Source organism: Scleropages formosus, chromosome 7 (assembly GCF_900964775.1).
Source record: "Scleropages formosus chromosome 7, fSclFor1.1, whole genome shotgun sequence".
In the NCBI taxonomy this organism is placed as follows: Eukaryota; Metazoa; Chordata; class Actinopteri; order Osteoglossiformes; family Osteoglossidae; genus Scleropages; species Scleropages formosus.
In genome coordinates this window covers 26,766,896-26,778,180 of record NC_041812.1, presented here as the reverse complement: position 1 = coordinate 26,778,180, position 11,285 = coordinate 26,766,896, and positions in this window count along the sequence as shown.

Sequence of the window (11,285 nt, the reverse complement as noted above, 5' to 3'; positions counted from 1 at the left end):
GATGAGGGAGAAAAATAAAAACACATTTTGCACAATTTTACAACTGTTGTCTGTCTAATTTCTTACCGCTGTGTGCACTAAAGAGCCCCTTTTGGAGATGCGGTGGTTAGCGCTGTGGCCTTGTAATCGAAAAAGCCCAGATTCCACTCCTCACCCCTGCAGTACTGCTGCAGAAAAAAGGGTAAATCTTTGAAAATACGTAGTTTGCACACCTCGGCCTATTCTGCATTTGCCCTGGAGCCATGCTGCACGTGAAAACGATTTAAACTCTCCACGTTTGCCGGTCGGACTGTCACACTGCAGGTTATTAATTTCATTGATTTTGCTGATATTGATATTGCTTAGTTGTAACTCATATAAGTGCAACTTGTTTATAAAGCATCTCTCCTAATGTTATTAAATTTGCCATCGGGGAAATACTTTTATTGTGTTGCACACATCCCGTCATTATTTATAGAGGTGAACTCAGTGTGGGGGGCGCAGTGGCACAGTGGGTTGGACCGGGTCCTGCTCTCCAGTGGGTCTAGGGTTCGAGTCCCGCTTGGGGTGCCTTGTGACGGAGTGGCGTCCCGTCCTAGGTGTGTCCCCTCCCCCTCCGGCCTTACACCCTGTGTTGCTGGGTAGGCTCCAGTTCCCCGCGACCCCGTATGGGACAAGCGGTTCAGAAAATGTGTGTGTGTGTGAACCCAATGTAAGGGGTGTCCCACCACAGGCATTGAAATATAATTGTACTATATTTTCTTCTACCGTTCTGCTGATTTGTGTATTTAAATCTTCAGAAACGTGTGCTATGGAACACACTCTTTCCTGTCCTGGCATTTGCTCCCAGCATGCCTTTCTGCTCCCAGTCTTGTCTCTTGTCCCGTCTCTTGTCTGTGCCCCAGTTAAAAACTGCCCCATGTGCCCTGAAGGCTTGTTGGATCGAAGCCTGGAGTCTCTCTGCACGTTGGATCTGGACCTGGCCGTCCAGCAGCCGCGTCTCAGCCAGACAGCCTAGCCGGGCACTTGCTGCGAAAGCTCCACCGAGTGGCGCTCTCGCACCATTCGTAGTCGCATGGGCAGGCAGCATCGGCACATCGCCTTGATTCGAATCCCTCGCGGCGGAGAAACTCGGGTCCCCAGATGAGTGCTTGATGGCCATTTTGGGTGCCCTCGCCTGCTCTCGCCTCCATTCGCTGCCGTTCGGTAAGCACCCTCTTCCTTTTCCATTTCGCCTCAAAATGAGCAATTAAAGGGACTTGTCTGATCATCAACACTTTATTCATTTCCAGCCTGTGAGCTTTCGCTTCCAGCCGGTAGCGTGTAGCGCTGGGGAAGGGGAACTGACAGTAAAGGTCGCCAGGTTATCTGGGCTTTCGAGACTTTCGTGAAGGCTGTGTTGTCATGCATGCTGATACAAGGTTTGCTGTCTCTCTGAAAGCTTCTGAGCCCCAGTAAAATGAAAATAAATCCCGACAGTTTCTCTAATACCAACCTTTAAATGAAGAAGACCTTCTTCCAGCCACCAAAGTCCCTGAGAATTTCATGGTGTTCGTTAAAAATTTAAAGACGCATTTCAGTCCTCTGCAAATGAGTGCGTATCGGTGGAGCTGGATGCCAACTCGGCCGTTGCGCTCGACCGCTTCACTGGGACCTTTATTCGCGTAGTAAGTCACCCAAAATTGTTTCTCGGGTGGAAATCTCAAGCGGGTTCAGATGCGTTCCATAAAATCCGCGGGGCTTCGGCTCTGAAGGGCAAAGTCGTGCGTCGCTCTTGTAAGCTGTCAGCAGAGCTCCACAGGGGCGCAGTGCATCGATGCTCTTGCTCTCTTGACAGCCAGCCGGGTAGGACAGAGCACGTCTGTTACCGGCAACACTTACATGTTTTCTGCGTGGTTTCTGGACTCGTGCCATGTCGGGTTACCGCAGCTTCGGCTCGGAAACCCAGGGGGGAAAAAAAAAAAAAAAAGCATGGCGCTGTGCCGTGACTCAGCAGCCATACAGGAGGTGTGTCGCCAGCGTGGACCTGGTGGCCCCTGTCATGGTGAAAGCGCGCTAAGTAACACCACATTGTAATGGCACAACAGGCTGAGCCATTTACCCCCCAAGTCTTAATTATCAAACACATTTTATTGTTGCCATTGCTGTTATGGCTTGTTGTTCTTCCCGCCGTCACATTTTCCCTGATGTACGGGTCCATCTGCGTGCTCGGCAATTACAGTCGCACTAAGTGGTGTTCGCAAAAATGGCCAGAATGATACGTCTTCTTTAAAAATGACACTTCTCTCTCTCTCTCTCTCTCTCTCTCTCTCTCTCTCTCTCTCTCTCTCTCCTTCTGTCCATCTTTCCCTCTCAGTTCAGTTCAGGAAGCTTCATTGGCACAAATTGCGCTTCTCTATGTATTTCCAGCACAACGTTCCTTCTCAGGCACTCCTACTCTCTCCCGCTCTCGTTTTCCGACTTTGAGAAATCGCCTGTATCTTGCTGGCAGCGGTGAGGAGCACAGAGGAGTTTTATAAATGTCGAGTTTATCTGTTTATTTTTTGATAAGTTCTCGGGGTGTCGGAGGCACTGATGTTCCCACCTGACAGCAGTGACTGGCGTCACGTGGACTGCGCCGTTTGTTCTCCGCCGCTGTGTTTGCCAGCGCTTGTTGAGGCAGATAACTGCGTGGCCCCGTAGGTCCTGCCCGCGTTACGAGGCCTGCGGGGACCCCGATCGCACCGCACAAACGCCGCACCCTTTCCGCCGGCAGCCTCCACGACAGCTTTCGTTGCTCTTGCTCGTTCACGGAAGGTGACGACAGTGGTGTGTTCGACTTAAGTAGTGACTAGCACACTGCTCTTCCCGATATGCCTCTGCTTAGTCATGTGACCACCTGCACTGACCCGCTGCGCATGTGAGCGCTGGGGTCTCGATCCTACGCCGCGGTAAACGGCATATGTACATCGGCCGCGGATCAGCGGGCCGGCACGGCGCTCCGCTGCTCAGCTCCCCCGCTGATCTCCCCTGCCAGGCTCCACCTGCCTTTTTCCCCTTCCGGTCTCCCCCACTGGTCTCCTCGCACCCCAGCTGGGCTTCGGCGTCCCGCTCCATTTTGCGCTCCCCTCCAAAGCGCCGTCACTGGGAGCAGGCCCGCGTCAGGCAGCTGAGAGACAGGCTGTCGGAGGTAATCACCGTTACGGTTCCGCCTCTTCTCCTCACTCTCCTCCTCTGTTTCGACAGCCCTCCCCCACCGGTACCCCCCTCCCAAAACCCCCAGCCCTCCCGGGTGCCAGGCCCGGCACAAGCTGACCTGAGATGAAGTGACATTCAGGAGCCGGTCCCCTGCCTGCCAGGCTGACATTTCTGCCACGCTTTGATGGCACCTTTGAACAGAGATCTGTGGCGGGGCTGAGCCTCGCGGCAGCCCCCGTTCCGAGTGAGACGTCCCTGCCACGTCTCCACCCCCCGCTGCGGCGCCTTCAAAGACCGCCACGTTGCTACAGTGATGGCAGAACAGCACCCCCCTCCCCCCCCCCCCCCGCCCCTACCCCCTTCCCCAGCCCACATACAGCATTCATATCTACTGTGCCTTTGTAGTCCTGGAATATCCGGAATGCAGAATTGGGCCAAAAAACCCTGATTACATTATTTATTTATTTAAATGATTAATTTATTTATCAGCGGATCCTTTTATCCAAAACATATCAAAGTCCATGTTGTACGCTTTTGCGTTGCGCCAGTTTATACAGCTCGAAGGAACTTGGGTTCAACACAGGAAGACCCCCTTCTTGGACGCTGCATTCGCAGGTTTAGCGGCTGCACCTCCAGCGTAACCACCGAACAGCCGTCTGAGCCGCCCGGGCGAAGGCCGCGGACCCGATGACCGGCACAGCTCCCCAACTGCTCCTCGCCTTTGTCCAGCGAGGGCTTAGCCTTGGCGGACTTTGTGTCCCTCAGACGGGCACAGGAACAATAACCAAGCATCAATCAAGCCAACCTAATTGAACTTAATCGGATCCCCCCCTTCCCCCTGCCGTTTTCTAATGAGTAATTTAAATAGAAATAACCGGAATAAATCAAACTCATTTATCCAGATGGCAGCACACCGGCAAGAAAGGCAAGTGCGGTACAGAGGGGAGGGGTTGAATCAGGACTAGGGAAGGTCAGTTGCTCACGGACACACCTTCACACACACACACACACACACACACAGGTCCAGGTACTCAAATGCCCACCGCTGGTAGGACACATAAGCACACACTCCCCTGCGCGCGCACCATACAGACAGACGCATTCAACACCATGCTGCTGTCGCATTATGTCGGGTCATTTTTATCGTGGCCCTCCCCTGCGATGCTGTATTGATCGGGCACAGGAAGCAGGTCACCTGCTAAGCGAAAGGCGGTTAAGGCCCCGGGGCAGGCCTGTAAAGCTCCGCATCGACTCTCATCGACCCCTCTGGCACTGCTGGTCCTCTGGGGTCACTGAACTGCCCGCATCTTTGTTTACGTCGTTCGCCGTGAAGGCGGTAAGGTGGGGCGCAATGGGGGTGGGAGGAGCTCTGCTTCTCGCGCGGTGATGACAGAGATCGGGGGAGAGTGTGTTTGACGTGTCCGTGCGCCACCTCCAGACACCGTCAACCTGGCTCGGCTCCCAACCTCCTGAGGAGACGCACCTGGCTCTGCCGTCCATTCGTTGTCACTCAGAATCCATCGTCAGCGCTGGGTTGCTCCCGCACCTCCTTGTCTGGCAGCCCTCGCGGTAAAGCAGGGGTAGGACCAGGGTACGGGGCTGCCAGCTGACCCTTGCCCAAAACACACAGCATGACAGGGGTTAATTGGATTGCGATTAAAGTCCCAACAATTAGCCAATGGCAAACTTTCAATGTTTCCATTGTGGGTGGAACAAAGGGCCACAGAGCCCAAGGCGAAGGACACGGGCAGATGGGCTCGTGCCTCGGCTCCTTTGTGGAGGGGAGATATAGAGGCATGGCGCACCGCTGCTCCGGCCTTTTTATGCGCCCTTTGTTGCTCGTAATTTTGACGCATGATCTCCGAAGACAAACGGCCCCCGCTGTCTCTAATTTTCCGGTGGGGATTGAGATACATGTGGGGGCTGAAAATTGAAGACTGTTGTGAAATTACTTTCAAGGCTACACTGTGGTACTTAGAACCCCCCCCCCCCCCCCATCACAGGCAGTCTCCTCACATCCTTCAGAGCTGAATCCAGTCACACAACAAACACACACACACACGGGCCGTTTAGCTTGAAAGTGCCGTTTATGATAAGTTTGCTCATTCCGCATGGCATTATTTTAAGACAGAGATAAAGTGAATGCGGAAGAACCCTAAGATGTTCGTCAGGGCCTACTTTTTTTTTTTTTTTTTTTTTTGTCGCTTTGCGCTTTCAAACTTTTCACTCAGAAAGAGATGAAAGAGCAGAGATTACAGAGAATATTTCCAAGTGAAAATTATCTCACTGATACTTCTTGATCTTTGTCAGATTTCTGCGCGGTAATCCTTAAATTATATTGTACAAATACTGAGCAAGCAATTTTTTTTTTTTTTTTTTTTTTTTTTTTTTTTCCGCTGTGGCAGTAGGCTGCCCAAAAACATTTTGGTCATATTTAAATATTTAAAATGTGTATTTTAATTAGTGTGCAAAGTGTAACAAGGCACATTTTTACCATATACAGTAGGACTGGAACTGGACGCTGCTTGACAACAATTGAATCGACCAAACAGGCTCATGCAGCAAATCCAAAGAGTTCCCTTTACACTGGAGCACACGTGGCTCAGTTTCCATGCCACACATCCCTGATAAGCAGCTGTTTCCTCATTCATGGGGAAAATTAGATTCCCAAATTCCTGGCCACGCCAAGAGCGATCAAAGTGAATTCGCCTTGGCCTTGCAGTGGTCGTCAGCAGGAACGACGGCAAGAGAAATGTTCGCCATCGATGTGGGGGCCGCACGCAGCCCGCTTGGAATGGCTTGCAGGCGTGATGGTGCAGCTGCTGAATCCCCCCAGCGATCTGAAGGGTTCTGCGTGTGTTTGTGTGTGTGTGTGTGTGTCTGGGTGGGGGTGGCGAAATCTATCTGCCAGGCTTGGATAAAGATGCCAGAAATATAGGATTCTGAAAGAAAGATTCTGCTTCGGGAAAGACAGTCTCAGAGGATGGATTGGGGGGTTGCGGAGGGAGGGTATGTGGGGCTGTCAAACTGATAAAATCCTTCAATCCTGCCTCCCCCCACACCCTCTCAGCCCGATTCTCTACGGCAGTGATCACCGCCCCCCCCCGCCCGCGCCTTCCACCTCAGATGGTTTCAGTGTTACTCCAGCGCTCCCCTGATTAGTCCCTTTTCCACACTGCTGTTATTGGAAGGATGTCCATCATACGTCCCACATCAGCACTGCTGTGGGAGTTCATTTCTGGAGCTTCTTTCTTTGGAGCACCATCTTAGAAGGGACACTTCACAAAACAACCACCAGATGGAGACGACAGCTGGGTCTTCTGGTGGTTTTGGTTTTCGCCGGGGAGGGCGGTCATGGAGAAGAGGGCGATGGGAAGGAAAACAACCGTTCTGGGCTGCTGTAAGGGGTATGGCTATGTAATGCTAATGTCCCTCCCTGGAGCGGTGTAAAACATGCCCCTCGCTGACACACACCGACATGCGGTGGACTTTGTCCCAGTGTGTGTCTCTGCGGAGAAATAGCTGCTGTGTGAGGGCCTTGATGCGCCAGAAGAGTTGAACGAGGGAGACGGGCACAGGATGGTCTGGGGGGTGGTGCACAGGGTGTGGTGCTGGTCAGATGTACTGTCTGGGGTGGGCGTGTAGGAGGCACCCTATAGGTCTCCAGTTAGCGAGGATTGTGATACCTGCTTAGAAACAAATTATGAGGTGCAGTCCATTTACAGTGCCAGAGGGAGACTTTGTACGTTCACGCGAAGAATCGATAGATGGATTTCTCGGATAAAGGAGAAAAAAGCATAAAGACATACTGCAAAGGCTTAAGGCCCCTATAAACACCACCTTGAACATCAAACAGGTGTAATTCACACTGGATGGGCTGAATAGAAAGCAGGTATATTCATTTATGACCTTTATAACCTGCCAGAGATAGTCCATCTAAGGCGCTTGTGTCCATGGTGATGAATCGGGCTTTTCTCTTCACTGATCAATTAAGAACTTGTAAAATATCCGTAAGCCCATTGCTTTGGAGAAAAGCGTCTGCTGAATGAATAAATCTAAATGCAGCTGTAAACCCAGTCAAACCCAGGTTATTGTATATTGTATATACTGTTTAATTTTTAGAGATTATTTTGACATGGCTGTGGCTGTGATGGCGGAAACTCTGAGAAGAACAGGAACATACTGTCCAGCAATGTGCCGGCTGCTCTCAGTGAACTGAAATGACATGGAACAAAAGTGTCCGTATGCTGCATGAGTGGCCAAATGCTTCTGTCTTGCTTGGCCCACTCCCTCCTCCTCCTCCACCCTCATTCTCCTTCACTCTCTCCTTTCCATGCAGAGCCCCAGAGAGGGAGCCATTCTCAGCGTTATTACATTAATAAGCAGCACTGACAGCCAATTTGACCTCCCCTCCGCTTCCCCGCTTGCGCGAGCTGTCATTCCAGGAAGATTCGGATGCCGTACAGCGTGTGTGGCGGCTCTCTCGCTGCATCTCCCTGCTCTCTACGTGGGGCTCATCAAGCCCCCGTACCCTCTGCCGACTGGCCCGGTAGGGAAAGTGCAACTAGGGAATCAAGAATCTCGCCTGGCGGTGGAGAACTGGGGCCTTCGTAAGACTCCAGTAGGGGTCTGCTGTGGAGTCAGAGGCCCAGCAGGTTTGTGGAAAAGAGGACACATCTCTGGCTCTTTTTTTTTTTTTTTTTTTTAAATATATGACCTCAGTTTTGAATTTTTCTGCTCTTCTATTACTGAGTGTGTTCTTATTGTGAGTCATTCTGATTGTGGTTTTAAAATAGTTTTGCACACATACATATACTGTACATATACATATGCTAATGCATATCCATATGTACACACCAGTGATTCTGAGATAGGCTTCGGTTCCCTGCTCAGGACAAAAGGTTATTGAAATTGGATGGATGGATGGATGGATGGATGGATGGATATACATATGGAGATTTTATGTTATGTAACAGGCAGACTAATGCTCAGAAGAGCATACTGGCTCACCTGCTATGTGCCTTTAAATTCTGTCCTGACAAAGTAAGCGCCTGAAGGAGAGTCATTCCAAGGTCCAAGCTGCGTCACTAATAGCCAGAGTGCACCTCTAATGCCAGCTTTTTTCTTTTGTTGTTTTCTTTTCTTTCATGTTTTTAAGTGCTTTATTTACTTCGAGTGGAACACTGCCATATGTGTACTCCAGGGTGCAGGGAAGAACAGTGGCCCCTGAAGAAAGACAAATAATCTTTTTTTTTTTTTTTTGCAGAATTTACAGGTTTGAGTGTGGATCTAGCTGTGTCCCCACCATCCTCCATCAGCCTCTACAATTTGTATAGAAATATTTTACCCAGGAAAAATTACATCTATTGTGATGTGTATTGTAACGACCCATGCTACTGAAGGGTGCCCCCTTCAAGTGGGAACAGATGTTTATTGTAAATAGTTGTGAATAACAGAAACTGTGGGAAAAGTAAAATAGTTGTGCAACCATAGAGGGGACTGTCAAGGACTATAAAGGAGCGAGTGCCTGTTGGGGAATGTGTAAGGGTAGCTTGAGGTGCAGGTCCTGGAAGAAAAAGGTGTGCGCAGACTGCTTCCTTGTGTACTCGCTAATACTTCTTGCTTTGCGCCGGTGTTCCAGTAAATGTTTGTCATGAATAGCTTCCGTGAATCTTTCTTTGCCCCATCGGGGGCCAAAGCTATGCTTATTACATTGATTTTAGAAGTGGGATGCGGCTGGATCCTAGACCTGTGGAACCCCAAAGATGGAAGAGCAAGAGGACTGCAAAGAATCTTTCACTAAGACTCTGGACAATGTACTAGATGGCATTGTAAAGCATACCCTGTCTACCCACACGCAGGGTTTCCTAGCCAAGTCCAGCAAACCCTTGAATGCATGGTCGCCCACATTTAAAGATATCACCACTATGGCAAAGAAAGGCCCTAGCTTGCCTGAAGCCTCTTCAAGCTGCCCTAAAAAAGGGTTACGTGGCGGAGCAAGTGACAACAGCACCAAGTAAGCAGGAGTACTACACAACTGGAAGCACCCAGTCCGGCAGACATTGCAGTGTGTCCAGTGTGCAGCAAGGCAGGGGAGGGCTGGAGTGGCAACTGTATCGGTGCACCCAGGTCCCCCATCAAAACGTGACCAAGTGGCGGGTAGTGTACCGGGGTTCCAACATGCAGAGGAATGGTGTTCGCCACTGCCAATGAAGTAGGGACAGCGTGGAGCATCCCCAGCAAATGGTCCCTGAGTTCCTGCGAGAGCCGATTAGCTACGGGGAGTGTGAGGCGGTCGGTGAGAGCCACATCAGCCCCACCAGAATTTGTCACGTACGTGTCAAAGAACTGTGCTAGGATCAAGGCTGGGCAGATTTAATGGCAAGGATGGCCAGCTCGGCCCCCGGGGTGAATCACCATGGTGGCCTACCTTGGCTCTCCCTGCCCTGCTGAACATGCAGGACCTGCACTTCTAACTGGAGTCACTTCTGAGGACAGCGCCAGACAGTGGAACATTCATGGGGCAGGTAGGCAGCGAGGACACTGCCATTCTTTTTGACGGGGACAATGTAACGAACCACACTACCAAAGGGCATCTCCTTCGAGCAGGAACAGATGTTTATTGTAAATAGTTTTGAATAATGGGAATTGTGGGAAATGTAAAATAGTTGTCCAACCGCAGAGGGGACTCTCAAGGACTACAAAGGGGTGAGTGCCTGTGTCAGTCCTTGAGGAAGAGAGGTGTCCTCGGACCTAGAACGTTATTTCCTTGTGTATTTGCTGCTACTTCTCACCATGTGCTCATATTTCAGTAAACGTTCATCATGATCGGCTTCCGTCCATCTTTCTTTGTCCCATCGGAGCCCAAAGCTGTGCCGGCTACACTATTAACGCCAGAAAATTCCAGAGCCGTTCTTGACTTCTGAAATATTGGGGCTCTGTTGCACAGGCGTTGCTGATTATGTCTGCTCACTTCTCTTCAGCATTACCGAAATACAATTTGCAAAGCCACAGAATTTCTGACAGATAAACAAATCTCACCCCACCTTTAGGGGGTGTTTTTTTTATTTTTGGATCTACTAAAGCTATAGTGTCGGGCTTTGGCTGCCTGAAATCATAGCAGGTGCTCCAGGTATTGTGTGTGATTTGAAAATGATCTGCAATGACAATAATATTAAATTAGTTTTCATAACACTTTAATCGTCAGGAGAGTATGCCGCTGCTTCTCACCGGCTGTTCCCTGCCGCTGTGCTATTTCAGACCCGTATTTGTATTCTCAGAAAGAGTGAATTATCCGCTCTTGATTATTTTCCTTCCCATGGTAATATTCAGGTTGTAACAAGATGCGGCATTTTTTATACATTGTTTATTGAGTCACATATTCCTCATTTGTTTCTTTTAGCGTGACTGTTAGCAATAAATAAATGAATGGGGGAAAAGCTGAAAATTATATATGGAAACTAGGTAGTTATGTTATATACTACTAGCCCCATATATTAGTATTCGATTTACGGTCGGTAATAATTGCAGACATTTTTCTCTCCTTTTTTTTTTTTTTACTGTGAAAATCTCTGCTTGCTCACTGGTGTTTGATTAAGTTGGCAGTGAACAATTAATATTCCTCTCAAAGCAGAGTACTGCGGTTATTAGGCAAAACTGTGACATAGCTGCTCCAGAAGTGTCCCATCGTTTTATCGAATTGTCAAGCACCCTTAATGTTTGCCTCGTAATTAATAACGTCATCCCCAAACAATAAAAATTCTGTCAGGGTTTAATGGACCCCCGTGAGGTTGGCACACAGTCATTTGTCTGTTCTGGAGCACAGAGCTGATTGACGCCGCTCTCTGGTCCACTTCTCCCTTTGTCCTGTTTGTTGTGTATCTCAGTATAATGCACAAGGGTGAGGGAGGCAGTTAGTTATCTCGACATAAAAAAGAGTGGGGAGGGGGACCAAGGTTAATTAGACAGAGGAGCCAAACAGAAAGTGTTTGTTAATGGATGGAAGGTGAGCAGAAACAGATGGCCCTGAATGGATTAACTTGGAGAGCTTCGACGAATCCATCGGACCCAACAATAGACTGGATTCCTTCACCGCAGAGATGTTTGGGAAGAGCAGGTACGGTCAGCAA